Genomic DNA, 22,138 nt, shown 5'->3' on the forward strand with positions numbered 1-22,138 from the left:
CGTTTAATTACCGAAAATGTCTTTAAGCAAGGGTGGAAATTCCCCAGGGTGAGTCCTGTGAGCTCGCGGCGTTTTTTTGTTCATTTCCAGAATGTTTCCTAAACAGGACAAAGGTGAGATAACCTTTGTGGCTCCCGTTTACTGGAAAGTGACTGGCACCCATGTGACCCAGGGCAGATCCGCTATAAATACTGGGAGATCGCAGCAGAAACCGTCAGAAGAGCCCCAGTGGTGAGAAATCGCATTGATCTACTACTGAAGAGGCGGCGAGGCAAGGAGGAAGCGTGGAAAAAGGGAGAAGAAAAAGAACACAGAAATACTGACAGAAGAAAAAGAAGGAAAAGAGACAAGATTCTGAGAGAAGAAAGGGAAGAAGGGGGAAGGAACATGAAACTGCTTACAGTCTGTCTGATCTGCGCACTTCTGTCTCTCTCAGTCTTACTTCCAAGGACTCGCAGCATGTCCACGACTCAGGTACCTTTTTACTCTGAATATCAGCCTACGCTTTGAAAAGGTGCTATTTTCAACTGCAAAAGTATTTATTATTTCATTTTTTTTTGTTTTATATCTTATTTAGTGCATATTTCTAATTGTTTTCTCATTTTCTAGTCCTCTTTTTCAATGCAATACTTACTTCAGGTACTTTTATGCAAATGATTTAATGGCAAACAACAAGTCAAAAACTGCATCCCCTGTTTTCAGAAATCGCATTGGTGCAGATTTCCAAATTTTTGGGATTCCCAAGGTTTTCCAAGCCATATCTGCAAACCTGTAATAGTTACTGTTCGAAACTAACTTCTTAGGAAGTTTTGTGGGCTCACGTGTTCACAATTGTACACAGTGTGCAAATGATCAGGGAGAAATGCCTTCCAAGTGTGTGAATGAATTCATTTTGTTTTTCTCTAACCTTCCCACTGGAGGATCGCTTTTCCCTTCCCAATAATTCTGGGGGTGTTGCCTTCCCCTTGCTACTCTAGAAAGGGATTTCCTTTTACACTTTGAATCTCTGTCATTTACCAGGGCGGAGAGAAGATTGGATGTAAATACACGTGAAGAGTATTCTCGCCCCACTTCCAACCCTGGAAGTGGATTTACTTACATGAAAATCATTTAATAAATGTAAAAAAACCTATTGTGAACTGGGAATTGTCTTTGCACTCGTCATTAGGTCTACTGGTGCATGGAAGCTAAACCTAAACATAGAAGCACTTTTGTGGAATGGGCCCCTCGCCTGCATCTCTCACACACCTTTCTGCCTGCACTGTAATAGACTCTTAATTCACTTAGAAACAGTCTCATCTCTACTCTAATACAGCCGTACAGGCAGCTCGGTGCGTTCTCGCCCTAATAATACTCTAGGGTTGTAATAAAGTGGAGAGTTTCTCTCCTGCCCCTCATGGAGTTTACTGTTACCTTTGTCACCTCCTCAGCACGTGCTCCCGCCTTCATTCCTGGGGCCTCACCCTCACACACTTCAAAGGTATCCCTCGCCCTGACGTCACTCGTGTCCTATCCTTCTGCTGCTTGCTGGCATGTTCTTTCTTTACTGTACCCTGTGTCCCTGTCCGCCTTGGCTAAGGTACGGCTGATAGAGAGTGGTCTGTCACTGAGAGAGAGGGCAGCCTTCATGCCAGCTGGGCACGGAGGCCACGCAGACGTGCATCTCTCTCCTGGTGGGGGGCTCTGGATAGAGTGTGCATAGACTCAGTGCTACTTCTGGACTCCTGATCCTGGGCCAATGAGTCTTCCTTTAAATGTAGTAAGATCTGCCGGTTCCTGCGCTCGGGGTTTCTTTTGGGAAGTTTTAATAGTTTAACACATTAATGCCCTAATATAGGGCCAAGGCATGTCCTTATAAACATACTCAGTTTTCCAATAGTGTTCCAGTTTGACCCACATTACAGACAAGACACACTTCTATCACTACACTCATCTCTCCAGTACTAAAAAGTTTAATTAAACCCAGAATAAAAGTGTTTTTGCACTTCTGCTTAGGCTGTCGGTCGTTTTTGCCTATCTCCCCATTTTCACTTTTATGTGATCTCAGGCAATCCGACATCACTGATCTATGCACTTTAATGAACTATCACCAATTGGCACGTCACTGTCCTCGTACCCTTCAGTGGGGTCCCACACTTTCCCAAACTCTAGCCTCATACATTTCAATCTTGTTTTACCCATTCAAACACTCTGGCCTCATTTACTTCAGTATATTCACTCAGACATTGCCAAAGTCTGCACCCACATATTTCAGTGGAGACTCAATCATTGCCACACAGTAGCCTCTGACATTGCAATGTCGTTTCACTCTTTGCCATACTCTAGCCTCACACATTTCAATGTTGTTTCACCCTCTACAACATTGTGGCCATGTACACTTCATAGGGTATCACACCTTCCCACACTCTGGTCTCATACACTGATACCCACACTTTCCCACACTCTGGTCTCATACATTTATACCCACACTTTCCCACACTCTGGTCTCATACATTGATATCCACACTTTCCCACACTCTGGTCTCATACATTGATACCCACACTTTCCCACACTCTGGTCTCATACATTGATACCCACACTTTCCCACACTCTGGTCTCATACATTGATACCCATACTTTCCCACACTCTGGTCTCATACATTGATACCCACACTTTCCCACACTCTGGTCTCATACATTGATACCCACACTTTCCCACACTCTGGTCTCATACATTTATACCCACACTTTCCCACACTCTGGTCTCATACATTGATATCCACACTTTCCCACACTCTGGTCTCATACATTGATACCCACACTTTCCCACACTCTGGTCTCATACATTGATACCCATACTTTCCCACACTCTGGTCTCATACATTGATACCCACACTTTCCCACACTCTGGTCTCATACATTGATACCCACACTTTCCCACACTCCGGTCTCATACATTGATACCCACACTTTCCCACACTCTGGTCTCATACATTGATACCCACACCTTCCCACACTCTGGTCTCATACAGTGATACCCACACTTTCCCACACTCTGGTCTCATACATTGATACCCACACTTTCCCACACTCCGGTCTCATACATTGATACCCACACTTTCCCACACTCTGGTCTCATACATTGATACCCACACCTTCCCACACTCTGGTCTCATACACTGATACCCACACTTTCCCACACTCTGGTCTCATACATTGATACCCACACTTTCCCACACTCTGGTCTCATACATTGATACCCACACTTTCCCACACTCTGGTCTCATACATTGATACCCACACTTTCCCACACTCTGGTCTCATACATTGATACCCACACTTTCCCACACTCTGGTCTCATACATTGATACTCACACTTTCCCACAATCTGGTCTCATACATTGATACCCACACCTTCCCACACTCTGGTCTCACACATTGATATCCACACATTCCCACACTCTGGTCTCATACATTGATACCCACACTTTCCCACACTCTGGTCTCATACATTGATACCCACACTTTCTCACACTCTGGTCTCATACATTGATACCCACACTTTCCCACACTCTGGTCTCATACATTGATATTGATATTGTTTCTCATCCCCAAACTCTGGCCTCATACCCCCATACTCTGGCCTCACACTCTTTAGTGGATTCTGACCCATTCACACACACTGGCCTCATACACTCAAGCAGGGTATCACATTCCCACAATCTCAACCAATCAATCAGGGGAATTGTAAGCACGCTACTCACCCGTGAGGGACTAAGGGCGCTGGGGGTTGCGAGGGGGGTGCGCCGCTCCCTATCAGTCGAAAAGCCAGATCTTGAGCCTCCATACCTTAATGGACTAAGAGTTTCCAAAAGTCTTTGTCCTCTACACCTCAGCCTTCCTGCCTTATCCATGCTCTTGGGCTGGTCCACACATAATTGTGAGAAATGATTAGTTAAGAAACAGCACCTGAAAAACATAAACTTTAGGCAAAAACATCCCAACGCAGTACTTGATGCTCTGAGGTCATTTCATCAGCAGTCTCATGGAAAGTTGTATTTTCTGTGTCTGACCCTCCACAGTCTTTCTCCACTCCTTTTCAACTTCATCAAAATATGGTCACCAAAATAATTTTAGGATTTCAAGACATCTACACACTATTGACTAGCTTCCCATGAGTGGTGTGTACATACATCTCTCTGCTATAAGGCTATCGATCACACAGCTGCCTGATATCTTCAAACGCTTTCTGCCAGACATTGACCTCCATAAGCTTTACACTCTGAATCCTCTTTTTTCTTCAATCATTAGCATGTCCAAATGGATGGGCTAGAGCTTTCGTCTACTTCTGCCAAAGTTTGTAACACCCTGTCTCTGCTTGCTTGCTGTTTCCTCAGAATTAAACTTCGATAACCACAGCTCACGAATGCTCAATTCAATCAATCATTTTATTTTTCTTAACAGGGAGAAAGTGGAGAACATCTGGTTAGTCTTTCCGAGGCTGCAAATGAGGAACCAAGCCTACTGGTGAGCTATTTCCATCGACTAATGAGTGAATGAACAAAGTGTTGTAGAGCTTAGTGGCGGGGCTGAACCCTAAATACCAACCTGCCAAGCCAAGCCATCCATACCCAAAAAAGGTTAGGTAGAGGTGTCATTCCCCATCACACGTTAATAGCATTTTCAAGCAAATCGATTATTGTCGTGTTAGGTAAGAGTCACCATGGTCAGGGTGACCAGCTTTCAGCGTGCGCAGGGCTATTACAATCCCAGATTACTGAGAGAACGGTGTCCCGACATCCACTCCACAGGAATTACCCTATGTCTGTTTGGACTTGCAGTGCTACATAATCTTTCCCACAAGCTCATATCCAGTGGTAGCTTTCAATTAGCTCTGATATCTGATTAACTCCGGTTACTTTCAATGGTTACCCTCATAACTCAAAGGTCCCAGGGTGTGCCTTCTGAGCTGCTACACCCTGCTCTTGTATTAAAACAGGAGAAAATGAATATGTATCAAAGAGTCCAGGATTCACAGGTTAATATGATGGAGGGTTCAAGAATAAGTACAGTCAGTATCAGTAATCACAGGAATCTTCAAGTCAATGATGGGGTAATGTAACATATTCAGGAAAAAAAACAAATATTCAGTAATGTGTCAAAGAGTTCTAAAAGTTTTACTCCTAGTAATTTCCAAGCAATGTGGGTTGGAAAACTGCTCAGCCTACAATTTCAAGGTTAATTCTACAATGTTATTGAAAGAATTATCATCTCCAAACAAAGAGGTCTTTTTCTGAAGGATCATAACCACAGCCCCAGAGATGAGGTTGTAGTAAGATATTTAAATACCCAACAGCAATTTCCTACCAAAAGTCTTCAGATTTACCATCGACAACAAGGCCTTAGCAAACTACAGAGACATTAGAAGGATGGGTTAAAGACAACCTTTAGTCAGCCGTCGTGAAACTTCAATGACATTCATCACCCAACAATATGAACACTTTTACTTAAGAAGTTGTAGGAATAATCTGTGTGTAATCACACCAGGAGCTGGATAGATATATCATATCAAGCCCTGATTAATACTACAAAAGATTTGGGAAGAACGTTTATTAACAGTGTTCGAATTCTGCTGTCATACATCATGACATAAAACAGCATACATTCGATTCTGTATTATTCAGATTACCACAGTAATGTTGTTTGAAGAGGCTTATCATAAATGGAAGGCACTCATACTCAGAGCTTAGTCTAATGACCAGCAACTCACCCTGCTCTTGTTTCTCTCCTACTCAGTCTAATGACAAACAACTCACTCTGCTCTTGTTTCTCTCCTTCTTAGACTAATGACCAACAACTCACCCTGCTCTTGTTTCTCTCCTACTCAGTCTAATGACAAACAAATCAACCTTCTCTTGTTTCTCTCCTTCTTGGTCTAATGACCAACAACTCACCCTGCTTTTGTTTCTCTCCTTCTTGGTCTAATGACCAACCACTCACCCTGCTTTTGTTTCTCTCCTTCCTAGTCTAATGACGAACAACTCACTCTGCTCTTGTTTCTCTCCTTCTTAGACAAATGACCAACAACTTGCCCTGCTCTTGTTTCTCTTTTTCTTACTCCAATGACCAACAACTCGCCCTGCTCTTGTTTCTCTCCTTCTTAGTCCAATGACCAACAACTCACCCTGCTCTTGTTTCTCTCCTTCTTAGTCTAATGACCAACAACTCGCCCTGCTCTTCTTTCTCTCCTTCTTAGTCTAATGACCAACTCACCCTGCTCTTGTTTCTCTCCTTCTTAGTCCAATGACCAACAACTCACCCTGCTCTTGTTTCTCTCCTTCTTAGTCCAATGACCAACAACTTACCCTGCTCTTGTTTCTCTCCTTCTTAGTCTAATGACCAACAATTCACCCTGCTCTTGTTTCTCTCCTTCTTAGTGTAATGATTGAAAACTCGCCCTGCTCTTCTTTCTCTCCTTCTTAGTCTAATGACCAACAACTCACCCTGCTCTTGTTTCTCTACTTCTTAGTCCAATGACCAACAACTTACCCTGCTCTTGTTTCTCTCCTTCTTAGTCTAATGACAAACAATTCACCTTGCTCTTGTTTCTCTCCTTCTTAGTGTAATGATTGAAAACTCACCCTGCTCTTGTTTCTCTCCTTGTCTAGATGTCTCTGCTACGAACAAAGAGACATTCCCACCTCTCCCTCTGCTCCTTTTGCTGCAAATGCTGCAAAAACAAAGGATGTGGGTACTGCTGCCGCACGTGAAACAACGGATCTACGAATGAACACCCCTCAGGTTCTGCACTTCTTCTGGGATTCCATTTCTCATCCTAGGAGCACCACCACCATAACTTTATTAATATTATTTAATGTCTTGCCTTTATGTTCTGTAATTAATATTGTAAATATGTGACAGCGACTGGAGCTAGATGTACATATGTAAATATATTTATTAAATTGGTTTCTGCTGGATCATGACTATGTTTATTTCGGGGCTCTGATCCGTCCTAAAAATGCGGATTCATCATTTTTGATACAAAACCTTCACCACTAGACTATTGAAGCTTATCTCATCATAAGTTAGGCATATGGAAGAAAGAAGTCCTAAGGTATGCGTGCAATTTTGGCAGGTGATACACAAAATCAGATGTGTGTGCAACATTTATGAGTAGCAACTAAATAAGAACTTGGAACACCCTCCCCATCCGCCTATCATAGACCCAGGACCTGCTGGCCTTCAGGAGACTCCTCAAGACCTGGCTCTTCAAGCAGTAGCAGCACCTCCCACCCCCTAGAGCCTTGAGACCCTCACGGGTGAGTTGTGCGCTCTACAAATATATTGATTGGTGTTTCCACAGAATTGTGCATGGGGAGGCAGGTAGATGCTAAGCATATGAGCTGAAAACCAATAAAACGCTAGCTTTCTGGGAATTCACAAACATTTTCAATGCCCTTCCCATAGTTCAGTACTCTTTTAAACCTATGCCTGATTCCACTTAACATGAATGGTTCTGTCAGCATTGGTAAGTGAAGAGAAGACTCCCTTTTCCAATGATGTGCGCAAGAGAATCTTAAAATGGACACAAACTATGTGTGTGCCTGGTTTAGTACCAATGCTGATTATAAGCTGAGCGCTGATTGCGTTTACATGCCCGGGACTACTGCCCTGTTTAAACACGCCTGTGTGGAGTTGTGAATCAGGTAGTGTCTTGTAAGGCATAGGTACATGCTTAGGCACAGAGAGATTTGCAATTTCTTGGTGAAGGCCCTCAATGTCAGCTCTCTGCTACTTGGTTTGAGTTATCTTCAGTCCTTTTATGCAGGTGCTTATAGTCCCAAAACTAAGCTTTGGAGGCATCCCACATTTGTTATAGAATCAAAGAAATTCATCAAAACATCATTCCACTTGCGCTTTGGACTTAAATTGCCACACACTCATATGATGTCACTGCTAGGGTAAGTGAAAACCAATCTTCACAATTGAGCGCTTTCCCAGAAATAGAAAAACAATTGAAATGATGGCCCAGAGAGTGCAGGTCACTTAAAAAATATTTACACTTCGAAAGGTCCTCTTTAAAGGGAAGGCCCCTGTTCTGCACAGTGTCCTGTGCTGTAAACATCATAGACTACTGTGGCAATGTCACCAAGACAAACAGCGAGTGAAGCGCGCCTTGCAATCTTAAACGGGCCGCTCCCTCTGGCTGGAAATGTTTCCTGGTATAACAGTGCGTTTGTGCACAACTACAATTGTAAGGTATATTTGTGCTGTAAATGAAAACCACCAATGGCATCCCTATGCTAACCCCGACCCTGCTGCAGCTCATCTTTGTGACATATTCTGTGACACTGCATCAGCAAAAGTCAATTCATAGGTCCTGTGATTATTATTGATGAATCCAGTGCATGAAAACCGAAAAGACAGTGATATTCCAGCACAAGTGAATGTATAGCATGCATGATGCTGCTGGTCAGCAGTCTTAAGTCCAGTTGCACTGTGACTTGAAGCTCTTTTTTATGCCATGAAAATAACTGTGTCTTCCAGGTTGTGGCACGATTGATCATTTTATCATGAACATTCTTGGTTCTGATCTTGAGATAAGCAAGAAAAATAATCTATTCATAGGAAAACTAATATGGGAGAGCAAAAAGTGAATATAGAGATCCAGGAGTGTTTTAATTGCCACTCAAGGCAAGAAAAGAACACACAGAATAGTCTGCGCCCATATTGAATGGCTAAAGTGATACTTTAGACCGTGGCACAGAATAAAATAAGGTGTCCATGAGTGGAAAGACGGAGAGACTCTCCTGCTAGAGAACCCCGATGTAAGACCCCGTGATGGTGTGCAGAGTCATCGAAGGGGACATTTGTTTCAAGTGCTCGAAACAAGAAATCTGTGCAGGAGGACATCCGGCGACTCATTTGTTCAATTTTCCAGAATGTCTACTCACTATAAACGTAACCTTTCATGAACATCTGGGCTGGCTCAGCTCAAACCTGGGCTCCTTTTTTGAGCTTGTAGTGCCGGAAATGTATGGTCCTCATTAATGAAAACTGTCTTATCGCTGTGTGAAAACAGCGATCAACAGTTTTCACTGCGCCCTTCTTGGGACATGATGGATGCACTGTATTTAATGTACGGTGCTCCAAGTCACAACGAGTTACAGATACTAGGCGCAAAAGCGATGAATTGCTGGGGTGGATCTGAAAACAGACACAACTTCAGCAATGTTTCCTTTCATACGGGGAAGGTCCCATGTGAAAGGGCCCACATCAGTCTTACGCCTGCTGTGAGGCAGGCGTAAGGTTTTGACACAGTGGCGCCCTAGAAGTGGTGCACTGAAATTGCATAGATTTCACTGCACCACATCTGCTCTGCTTTTTATGGGGGAAAACCCACCCTGAATACATTATACCTGACGTAGGTATAATGTGGCGCAGGGCTTTACAAAGTTATGCATATGCTTAGATGCGTCACTTTGTAAATAGGGTGCAACATAGAGTATTTTTTAGGCTGCAGGTGCGTCACAAAAAGTGACGCAACAGCTGTGTAAAAGTATTGCAAGGCCTCATAAATAAGGCCCTATATACTTAACTTGGACTTTTTCAGACTTAGTGAATGAAGTGCAAAAAGAACAGCACAGAAACAGTAACAATGATTGCCTTTCTCTATTTCTGAGCTTTGCTGTCTGCAGCTCATGCATTAATTCAGACACATTTTGCAAACAAACATAAAACAGGTGCTCAGCTCTGCGCACTATAGACAGAGAGCCCCATAGTTACCCAGCTCTTGGGTTCCCTAAGTGGTCCACTAAAGCATGCATGTGTGGATCATATGGGCAAGATTCCCTTATATGCGAATGAAGAGATTACCCTTGTTAGACCTGGCATCATTGGCGGGAGTCTCCCTTCCATTTTGACGGATTGCCTCCTCTGTTTTGCTATGTTTTTGCTGGTTATATGCTTTGGGCACTGTGCCACTGCTATTCAGTGCCACAGTGCAAGTGCTCCCTTTGTTAAATTAATGTACTAATTGGTGATTCCATGATTGGGTTATTTGATTTACCTGTCAACCCCTAGTACAGTGCACCATGTGTGCCAAGGGCTTGTAAATCAAATGCTGCTCGTGGGCTTGTAGCACTGTTTATGCCACCCACAGAAGCAGCGTGTAAAGTATGTCTCAGGCTTGCCATTGCAAGGCCTGTGTGCAGTCTAGAACTGCCATGTCGACTTGGCTAAGTGCACCCACTTGCCAGCCCCTAAACCTTCCCTTTGCTTCATGTTAGACACCCATATGGTAGGCCCAAAGGCATGGTGGATGGTAAGTATAAGGTGGGAGCATGCTCTGATGTGTGTAGCATGTCCTGGCAGTGAATTACAGCCATTTTCGTTTTTCACTATTGAAGGCTACCTGTTCTCCATAGGCTAGAATGGGCAGTTAGATTATTACATTCTTATAATCCTAACTGACTCAGGGAACATGGTAGAAATTCGAATTTAATATGCCTGAACTCAGAATGATAAAATACATCTTTTGATTTTAATATTCTGTGTTTGAAAATACCACTTTTAGAAAGTAGGTATTTTCTTGCCTAACTGTTCAGGCCAGCCTCTGCTAGGTTGTGTATTCCTTGTCTGGGGTTGTGAGTGACAGGGCTGGGGGATTCCAGGAGAAAGGCTGGGGCAGCCCAGTGGTGAATAGAGATATCTGCATCTTGATGGGAGGGAGGAGTTGCGCCTGGGACCTGAATAGGGCTGGGCCTTCCCTCTACAATGCTGGCCCCACCTCCTGTAGTGCGTCTGATGTCTCTGCTCTGCACTGTGAAAGGAAGAAGAGAGTCATGTAAACAAAGTGCTCAGGATCTGGGTTGGACTAGGCAGAGGCCTCTCTGCCTTCAGAGAACAAAGGATTTGGGGGTATAAATATTGGGACCCTGATCCCAAGAAATAAGATCACTTCTCACTTCTGGAACAAGAAACCTTTTGCCAAGGAGAAGAACCAAGGAAGCTGCAGGAGTTTTACAGCCCCTCTTCCAGTGTGCTATTTGCTGGGTTGGCCTGCAGTGGTTGCTTCATTGCCAAGGAAAGGAGAAGGAACTTTTTAAGGACTTTCATCATCTTTAGGGTGCAGAGCAGGAATATCGACGGAGAAATATTGTGGGACAAAAATATCGCTACAGAAATATCGTTTGGAAGAAATATCGACCACAAAAATATAGATGACAAGAATATCGACTGAAAGGTAAGTAATATCGATTACAAAAATATTGTTGTGATAAATATCGTTTACAAAAATATAGTTTACTAAAATATCGATTTTTTTTAATAATGTTATGTATTTTAGTGTTTTTAATAAGAATTGTTTGTCATTTTATTATGTTTTAGAATTTTCTACTTTTTAATTTATTTTAAGTTTAATTTTGCATTATTAGTTCCCCTAGCGGGTTGTGGGTTTATAGGAGAATAGGGTGGGAAGTAATTTAATTATGTAAATTAATTTATTATTTAATGTGTTAATTTATTAATTAATTATAGCTTAATAGTTAGTTGTTAATTAATTTCAATTAGTTAATTAATAATTAAGAATCTTAATTGTTTAATTGATTTTAGGTGTGTGTTGTGGCGTTTATATATATAAATGGTATGAAGGGTGGTAAGTCATTAATTTTTTATTGATTAATTATTAAATAGTATAACATTAATTTCTATGAATTATTTAGTAATTATTAATTGTAATTGTGTAATTAATTTTAGGTGTGAGTTGTGGTGTATATATGTGTAAATGGTGTAAAAGCTGGTAAGTAATTAATTGATTAATTAATAAATAATAAAAAAATCAATTTTAAATAATTAATGAGTAATTATTCATTGTAATTGTGTAATTAATTTTAGGTGTGTGTTGCGGTGTTTATATGTGTAAATGGCATGAAAGCTGGTAATTAATTAATTATTTAATTAATACATAATAAAAAAATAAATTTCGTTAATTAATTAGTAAATATTAAATGTAATTGTTTAATTAATTTTAAGTATTTGTTGTGGATTTTATAGTGCTAAATAATAATTTTTTACCTTTGTTAATAATAATATATTTATAGTTATATATTAATTATGTTAAAATTAGAAATCAAATGTATTGAAAATGTCGATATATTAATTTTTTATTGTTTTGGGATCCTGTGCTTTCCCTACTGTTGCACTCACTGGGGTGGGAATAGTACATTTTACCCCTACGCTATCCAGCGCTTTCCCTACTGTTGCACTCACTGGAGTGGGAATAGTAATTTTTACCCCTATGCTATCCAGCGCTTTCCCTACTGTTGCACTCACTGGAGTGGGAATAGTAAATTTCACACCTACGCTATCCAGCACTTTCCCTACTGTTGTACTCTTTGGAGTGGGAATAGTAAATTTTACCCCTAAGCTATCCAGCGCTTTCCCTACTGTTGCACTCACTGGAGTGGGAATAGTAATGTTTACCCCTATGCTATCGAGCGTTTTCCCTACTGTTGCACTCACTGGAGTGGGAATAGTAATGTTTACCCCTATGCTATCCAGCGCTTTCCCTACTGTTGCATTCTCTGGAGTGGGAAAAGAACAATTGTTACTTACCTGTAAACAGGTGGTTCTCCAGTATTGGTGTCTTTCATAGATTCACATGCTTGAATATTCCCCGTCGTCGAAGTGGGAGACCCACGGTATATAAGAAATAGCAATAATGCTAATATAACATAAATGATAACATCATCATAATAAAAATAGAGATAATACACACTGTAAAACCTCTACAATGGTAACTTACATAGGAAGACATTATAAGAGAAAAACTCATTTGTAACATCTCAGTGTCATTATGTTGGTCCAAACTGCAGCCAATCAGGCTCAAGCACCCTCTAGAACCTTCTCCTCAGAAGCTCAAGCCCTCAGATTTTCGTAGCACTAGTAATAATAGCGCATGAGGAGAAGAGAGCCTCTGAGGGGAGGAAGGGTGGGTCGCATGTGAATCTATGAAAGACACCAATACTGGAGAACCACCTGTTTACAGGTAAGTAACAATTGTTCTTCTCCAGTATTAGGGGTGTCTTTCATAGATTCACATGCTTGAATAGAATAGATAGCAGTAACTCCTTAGAACTGGGATTGCTAAGAATCTTAACATGAAGCAAACACATAGCTTAAAAGCGTATAGCAATCACAGAAGAGAAAGGAGGAGGGAACAGAGGCTCACCTTATTTAAAGAGATGGCGAAGCACTGCTTGCCCCACTGCGGTATCCGCTTCGTTGATGGAATCCAAACAGTAATGTCTGGTAAAGGTGTGCCTACTTGACCACGTTGCCGCCCGGCAAATCTGGTGTAGGGGCACTCCGGCAAACAGGGCGGTGGAAGACGCCATCGCTTTCGTCGAATGTGCCTTCACTGGACACTGTAAAGGCTTGCCAGCTTGTTGGTGACAGTAGGATATGGCTGCTGAGAGCCATCTTGCAAGTGTTTGTTTTGTCACTGAATGTCCCCTCCGCATTCTTCCATATGCTACAAAAAGTTGATCGGATTTGCGGAAAGGGGCAGTCCTTGAAATGTAAAACTTTAGACAACGGCTGATGTCTAAAGAATGAAGTCTTTGTTCTGCCGGTGACTTTGGATCCGGGAAGAAAGTCTTTAAGAAGACAGGTTCGTTCAGATGGAAATCAGTAGGCACTTTTGGCAAAAATGAGGGATTGGTACGAAGAGACACTCCATCGGCCCTAAATTGCAAATAAGGAGGCTTGATTGTGAAAGCGTGAAGATCGCTCACACGGCGAGAAGATGTTAGGGCCAAAAGCAAAACGACCTTCCAGGTAAGAAACTTGGTGTCTGCCCTGTGGATTGGCTCAAAAGGAGGCTTCATGAGCTGTGACAATACCACGTTGAGCTGCCATGCCGGAGGCGGGCGTCTGATAGGAGGAAACTTTCTGAAGAGACCTTTAAAGAATTGTCGGATAATTCTGGATGAGCAGAGAGAGGTCGAGCCATTGTGTCTGAAACGTGAAATAGCTGCCAGAAAAACCCTCAAGGTGGCATGAGAGAGACCAGACTGAGCAAGGCTCAGAAAGAAAGGCAACAGCTGCTCCGGGGCAGAAGTGAGTGGATGGACATTTGCTTCAGCGCACCAATGGCAAAAACGTTTCCACTTTAGCTTGTACGTTTTAACAGTTGATGAAGCTCTAGCAGAAGCCAGAATATCTCTGCATTCTTGGGGCATGTCTAAGTTCGCGAATTCAAGGTATTCAGGTTCCACGCCCATAACTGAAGCGTGGTCGGGTCTGGATAGCATACTTGACCCTCGTCCATTGACAGGAGATCTGGACGTGGATGCAGATGAATGGGAGCGCATTGGGATAATAGAAGAAGTTCTGAGAATCAAGCCTGTCTGGGCCAACGAGGTGCGATCAGTATCAAGTGGCAGGGTTGCCTGCGCATCTTCCACAACGTCCTCGGCACCAACGGTATTGGAGGAAATGCATAGGCGAACAGGCCGCTCCAGTCCATGAGAAGGGCGTTTCCGCTGGACCCTGGATGAGGATGCCAGCTCGCAAAGGCGGGGCACTTCCGGTTCAGTGGAGTGGCAAAAAGGTCTATCATGGGATGACCCCAACGGTGGAACACCATGTCCAGAGTAGGTTGATGAAGCTCCCACTCGTGGGTTGATGACGTGGACCTGCTCAACGAATCCGCTAGGATGTTTGACACCCCCGGCAGATGGACCGCCGTCAAGGAAATTCGATGACGAAGAGCCCAATTCCAAATCCTCTGAGCCAGCCGAGACAAGGGATGAGATCTCGTGCCGCCCTGTTTGTTCATGTAGTGCATGCTGGTTGTGTTGTCCATTTGAACCAGCACGGACTCCCCCTGCACTACGGGCAGAAAGGATCTGAGAGCAAGGAAGATCGCCATCAACTCCAATCTGTTGATATGCCAGTTTCGTTGTGACTGTGTCCACTTTCCTTTGATTGAAAGGTCCAGGAGATGAGCACCCCAACCTTCCATGGATGCATCTGTGGTCAGTGTTAGATCCGGAGAATGGGCCAGAAACGAAACTCCCTCGTTCAGGTTGGATGGGTCTCTCCACCAAAGGAGACCGTCCTTCATGCGAGACGAGACTCTCACTAGGTCGTTGAAGGATCCTGACACTTGGCGCCATTGCAGGTCTAGTTCTTCCTGAATAGGACGAGTGCGTAGCCTGCAGTTCGGGAGCAGAGCGATGCAGGACGACGCCATCCCCAGAAATGATTTCAACATCCGCACAGAAACTGACTGTTTTGAACGGATGATGGTGACCAGACGTTCTATCTTCCCCTGTCGTTCTTGGGAGATGAAGGCCTTTGATAAGCTCGTGTCGAGAATCGCTCCCAGGGAGTTTCTCCTTTGCAATGGTGTTAAATGTGACTTTTCCATGTTGATGGTCAACCCCAGTGACTCGAAAGTCTGCAGGCAGAGACTTGTGTCGTGAGCCAGCTGTAAAGGAGACGGAGATTTCAGAAGGCAATCGTCCAGATAAGGAAAAATCTGCACTCCTTGAAGACGTAGATAAGCCATGACTGGGGCCAGGACCTTCGTGAAAACACGAGGTGCCGATCGCAGGCCAAAAGGCAGCACCTTGAATTGGTAATGAATAGTGCCCACCTTGAACCTCAGAAATTGGCGATGGTGCTGGAGAATCGGCACATGAAAATAGGCGTCTTGCAGATCTATTGTGGATAGGAAATCTCCGCTGCAGAGAAGCCGCAAGACTTCTGACAATGTTAGCATGCGGAAAGACTGCTGTTTCAGAAAGAAATTGAGTGCCCTCAAATCCAGTATAGGCCGCCACTCTCCCGTCTTCTTGGCAATGAGGAAAAAACGTGAGTAGAAACCTGTCCCTTGTTGTGATATAGGAACCACTTCGACTGCACCTTTTAGTATTAGAAGACGAACTTGATGTTGTAATTCTTTAAAATGGGGAGGTGGCGGGCCTGATGGCGGAGAATGAGGAGGAATCTCTGTGAACTCCAAGGCATGACCCTTGCGAACAATGTCCAATACCCATTGGTCCGAAGTTATCAGAGACCATTGGGAATAAAACTGTGAGATTCTCCCTCCAACTCCTTGCGCAACATGAGAGTCACTGACGTTTGTTGTTGGTACCCCTATAATTTGATTTTCCTTTATAGGGCCTCGACTGATTTTGGCGAGTAGACTGTTGGTTGGAGTAACGCTGATTTCCTTGATTGAATTGGCGGTACTGGGTGTGTCCTCCTCGAAAAGTGGTGGAAGACGAACCTCTTCCACGCGCGCCACGAAAGGGCTGCTTCTTAAATTGCAAGGAAACTAGCGATTTTGCTGTATCGGTGTCTTTCTTAATTGACTCAAGCGCTTCGTCAATGTGAGCGCCAAAGAGAGATTCACCGTCATAGGGCATGTCGAGTATCTTCGACTGGACCTCCTGCCGGAATGAAGTGGATTTAAGCCAACCCTGGCGGCGGAGAGCCGCAGCACTGGCGAGGATACGAAATCCCGTACTTGCCACATCAATCGCACAGTCGATCATTTCTTCTGATGCCCTCATGCCATCCTGAAGAATCTGTTGCGCTTCAGCTCTGGACGCTTCCGGTATCAGCGAAACCAATGCAGAAATATCTGACCACATTTGCCGATCGAAACGACCTAATATGGCCAATGCATTTGCAGCACGTACAGACATAGAGGACATGGTTGAAAATGTTTTCCCAATAGCGTCCAAACGTCGACCCTCTCTATCAGGTGGAGTAGTGACAGGAGTCGCCGGGTTACGGGATCGTCGCTGCGCTGCCTGTGTGACCACCGAGTCTGGCTTAGGATGCGAGAGCAAACAAGCAGGGGAACCAGCCGGAGCCTTATACTTCTTTTCCAGGCGAGGGACTTGTGCAGGCAAAGAGTTAGGAGAGTGCATGATCTTTATACCCTCTTTCCATACAAATTCTATGATAGGTATGGTGTGAATTTGTTTGTACGGTTGGTTTTTGAAATCATAGAGAAAACAGTCTTCCTGTCGTTGTGCTCTTGGTAATTTAAAGCGGTCCGCCGCTTTATTCATCAACACATGGAAGCTTGCGATATCAACTGGAGGTGAATCACCAGCCTCTGTTTGCTGCGGAGAAGGTGTCTGTATTCGATAGTCATCGAAGTCCGCCATATCTGGATCCTGTTCGTCATCAGTATCCTGGGGTACTTCCCCCTCTTCTCTGTCCGAGTCCTCTACCTCTTGCGCAACCGGTTGCGGAGCAAGAGGGCTAGCAGGGCGGGGACGCTCTGGCTGCACAGGCTGCTCCGAAGAATGCTGATGGCCGGCAGGGCCTGATTCCTCTGATGGAGCGTGGCTCGGAGTACCCTGAGGGGTTGGCGGAAATCTACGATTGTAGTCGTCCAGCATATGCTGGAGGTTAGAAAACAAAGAAACTGGGAAAGAGGCCATAGGAATCTGCAGAAATTGTTCATCCTGGTGGTCAACTTCCTCCACCTCATCGTGCTCCGAACTCGAGTCCTGACATTTAATTATTAACTCCGATGGACTATGTGCTTCGTCAATGTCATCGTCGTCTCCAATAGATCCAGTTCCGTGATCAGTAGCCATCAATGGTGATGGTAGCTGGAGACCAGGAGGTGGTAAGTGGAGATTGGAATCCCTGCCAGAGGGCAAGGAAGGTAGTGGCACTAGAGGCATAGTGGCAAAAGAACCCACTCCTGACGAGGATCCTGCATGACCTGGATGTAATCCCTGCGAAAATGCCGCAGCTGCAGGTGCCACCGTCGACGAGGTTATTTCCACGGAGGGCGTCGACGCTGTAGCAGTAGACGGCGACAAGCGGTTAGGCACTACCGTCGACGGAACGTACGTCGACGGAATCGTCGTCGACGGAATCTGCGTCGACGGAGTCGTCGTCGACGGAATCTTCGTCGACGGTACCTTCGTCGACGGTACCTTCGTCGACGGAACCAGCGTTGTCTTCTTCTTCGTCGACGAAGCCGTCGTCGACGAGCTGGTCGACGGAGCGGTCGACGGGACCTTCGTCGATGATGAACTCTTCGACGTCGACGAGGATTTCTTCGTCGATGGTAATTTCGTCGCCGACGAGACAATCGGGATCGTCGACGAGATTGTAGAAGCTCTCGTCGACGTAGAAGACGTCGACATAACCATCGTCGACGACGAGGAAGCAGACGTCGTCGTCATAGAAGTCGTCGACGAAGACACCAAAGCCAATCTCGTGGACGGAACGGTCGTCGACGAGCCCGTCGACGACCGGGGTGTCAGGACTGTCAGAACGCTTATAGAGGCTGGAAATGACGCCTGAGAGCCAGGTCTCGTGGGCGCAGACACAGAAACCATAGGAGCTGTAGATTGAACCTGTGCCACAGTTAAAGCCAACTTTTTCTTCTTCAAAAATGGAGAAGGTAATTCCTGAACACTCCCACGCTTGGAAGCGACAGTGGAACAGCCTGACTGAAGGCTTACTGCGTCTGACAAAACATCCTCTTTATCCTGGAGGCGCTTCAACCATAGAAGAAGACGACCTTCCCTGTCTCTGAGAGTCTTAGCTGGAAAAGCTCTACAGAATTTACATTCATCCACCTTGTGTTCAGGGTACAGACAGTAAATACACTTTTGGTGGGGGTCCTTTTCAAACAAACGTAGCTTCCCACAGGAAGAGCAAGGTCTAAACAAAGACTTCTTACTTGACATTCTTGTAGAAAACAATTGAAGAGAAATACTTGAAGAAAAACTGAGCAGAGCTCAGGGAGACTCCCTTCACACGACGTGCGGTAGAAAATCTGAGGGCTTGAGCTTCTGAGGAGAAGGTTCTAGAGGGTGCTTGAGCCTGATTGGCTGCAGTTTGGACCAACATAATGACACTGAGATGTTACAAATGAGTTTTTCTCTTATAATGTCTTCCTATGGAAGTTACCATTGTAGAGGTTTTACAGTGTGTATTATCTCTATTTTTATTATGATGATGTTATCATTTATGTTATATTAGCATTATTGCTATTTCTTATATACCGTGGGACTCCCACTTCGACGACGGGGAATATTCAAGCATGTGAATCTATGAAAGACACCCCTAATACTGGAGAAGTAAATTTTACCCCTACGCTATCCAGCGCTTTCCCTACTGTTGCACTCACTAAAGTGTGAATAGTTATTTTTACTCCTAAGCTATCCAGCGTTTTCCCTACTGTTGCACTCACTGGATTGGGAATAGTAATTTTTACCCTCCCGCTATCTAATGTTTTAACTATTAATGTTTTTATTTTGTTATTAAATGTATGTATTTTTTTTAATAGTTTGTGTTAATTAAATATAGAATATATTAAATATTGTTATTTATTTTTAATTATTTATATATGTTTTTATTTTATTTTTATATAATTAATACAGTTTATAAATCAAATAAAGATAATAGTTAAAAAAAGTATTTAAGTAAATATATGTACATGTACACTTTTTTGTGGTTTTATTAATTAAATTTAGTTTATTTGTTATAATTAGTTAAAATATATAAAAAAATGAATGAAATGTGTTAATAATAATAATAATATTTAATTAATTTAATTTAAGTTATGTTATTTTTGTTATCGATATTTTTACATCGATATTTTTTTCATCGATATTTTTGATATCGATATTTTAACATGGATCCATCTTCAGAATATTCTTCAAGGGCTTGAACTGTGCTTGCCACCTGCTGAAGTCTTAGGGACAAAAGACTTCATCTCCAGCTCCCCTCTGAATTTCCTTGCTGGGAATTCTCAACTCCAGATATTTGCGTATCGCTGGGAGCTGGTAGCGCGACACATCGAGAGGAAGCGTGTCGCCGCCGCAGCTGAAATCGTCGCATCTCCCTGAAAGCGTGTGTTCATCCAAGCTGTCGCATCACCGGAGAAGCGTGACGCCATCGAGAGAGTTGCCATCGAGAAGCATGTCGCAGGGCCTGTCGCGGCTCCAAAGTACAGAGTCGTCGCACGGCTGCCAGGGCGTCTTCGCATCATCATCGCATCGACGCATCAAGGGCGTCATCTTCTCGCATCGCAACCGGATCATCGCATTGCATCAAGGCGCCATCTTGCGCACCGCAACGGGCCCACAGGCCGAGAATCTACGCATCACCTCCGCACCGGTAAGGATTACGATGCATCCCCTACTCTTCGCAAGCATTGAGGCATGACGCATCATCTCCCTCGAATCACAGAACCGACGCATCTCCCCTTTTGCGAGCCTTTTGTTTACTTTGCGTTACGCATCCAGGTACTTTGTTGAGAACTTTGTCGCATTTATCATCAACTTGAACTAAGTAACTTTTATCATCTTTAAAGCAATCTTAAGTGTAGCATTGTGGATTTTTGTCATTTGTGGTCTTGTGTTAAGCCTATATAAAGAATACTTATTTTCATAAAACCTGTGTTATGTCCTTCTGTAGTATTTTCACTGTATTAATGTGTATATTCACAAATGCTTAACACACTGCCTCTGAGATAAGCCTGTCTGCTCGTGCCAAGCTACCAAGGGGGTGAGCAGGTGTTATTTAGGAGTGTGACCCCCTTATTATGACTTAGAAGTAAGGGTCCCGATTTGGACAAAGGTGAATACCATTGCCAGCTAGAGACCCCCAGATCTAACAACCCTCCCTGTGTGATCACTTGATCAATGTGGAGGACCTGTCTTGGGACCCTACACACTAAGGAAGAATTGCCTGTAATTTAGAGCTTGCATGGTATTACTCTGCTTGTAATATGACATAATTGTGCTTTGTGGGAGAGAAAAGTTCTCCTCATGGTAATAGATATGCACCCCTTGCCCAGAGTGTGCCAACTGTACTCATGTCTGGATCCCTAATGCGGATTTATGTTGTCATAGGCAAACATGGATCATGCATGTGCGACATGATATAGGCCTGTCTCACATATTTTTGTTCTTGTTGGACGGGGAGGGATACTCAAAGCGGTACCCTCATAGTGCTGAAAGGCTGCTGACTTTACCAGGAATTAATCAGCACAAGCACGGTGGGGGCAGAATACCGTGTGATCAGTAGGAGTGAACAGGACCTTTTAACCGTATCACTCCCTGGGTTGTATGAGGGAACAAGGCAGGAAAATACTTTGCATGCCTTTACAACACATTTTTTACCCAACATTATTATAGAAAGCATATGCTTTTACAACGCATGCCATTACCATGCATTGTTATATATATATAAATATATTTATATCCATACAGACCTCTCAATGAACGAGAAACAGTGGGCACTCCAGAAGGCGTTTCAGTTCCCTGACGCGTTTCGGCTGGTCCCCGCCTTTATCAAAATATAAAAATGCAGTTGAGGGGGAGACCCCCACACCCCTAACTTACCTTAAATGCATGGTAAAGGCATATATGTGATGAAAACATGCATGGTAAAAAATTTGTGGTTAAGGCACAGCATGGTAAAAACCTCATTGTAAAGGCTGTTTCACCTGAAATGAGGACTATAGGCTCAATTATTTAAAGTTCAGCTACTGTTTGCTTAACTCACTCTTTGCCATCCTTTGGTTTGTTGTGCAGATCTGTGCATTGCATGTTTGATGCACATGTGCTGGGTGCATGTGTACCTTTCAATAGTACAATATAGGTTTAATGCAGTACTGTGCAGGGCGTGTATGTTATATGCATTTATTTATTTTATTTTATTTTCAGAGTTTTTTATAGCGCAAACAGGATCCTTAACAGATATCAGAGCGCTTTAAATACATATGAAAAGAGGACAATAGGAAAGAAAACTTCATAACGCAATTTGTGCAAACTTAGCGAACAGTGCAAGGTAATAAAATATGATTGTATGGTCGATTCAGGCAGAGCAATACCAGGAGGAGACAAACAGGCAAACAGAATTTGCAGCGTTTATGTTCAAGTGAATTTAGCCAGGAGGATCGATTTGACTTCTTTTTTGAAGGATGCAGTGAATGAGATAAGTCTAGTTTCTGGAGGGAGAGCATTCCAGATCCTGGGAGCCGTCCCTGAGAAGGAGCGCTTGTATGTTTTTTTCTTGTGGAATCTTTGCGGTTTCAAAAGGAGAGTTTCTGCGCTTCTTGTGGTTTTTGAGCCTCCTGAGATTGTCAATTTCTGC

The 22,138-nt window shown here is 43.6% G+C and overlaps 1 long non-coding RNA gene across 1 annotated transcript; it reads left to right on the forward strand.

Annotated features, from left to right (window-relative positions):
• Positions 1 to 228: 228 nt before the first annotated feature.
• Positions 229 to 6,722, forward strand: LOC144770710 (uncharacterized). The gene is made up of 3 exons (XR_013598992.1): positions 229 to 474; positions 4,445 to 4,507; positions 6,649 to 6,722. It is a non-coding gene; the product is annotated as an uncharacterized LOC144770710 (long non-coding RNA).
• The last annotated feature ends 15,416 nt before the right edge of the window (positions 6,723 to 22,138 follow it).

Source organism: Lissotriton helveticus, chromosome 7 (assembly GCF_964261635.1).
Source record: "Lissotriton helveticus chromosome 7, aLisHel1.1, whole genome shotgun sequence".
In the NCBI taxonomy this organism is placed as follows: Eukaryota; Metazoa; Chordata; class Amphibia; order Caudata; family Salamandridae; genus Lissotriton; species Lissotriton helveticus.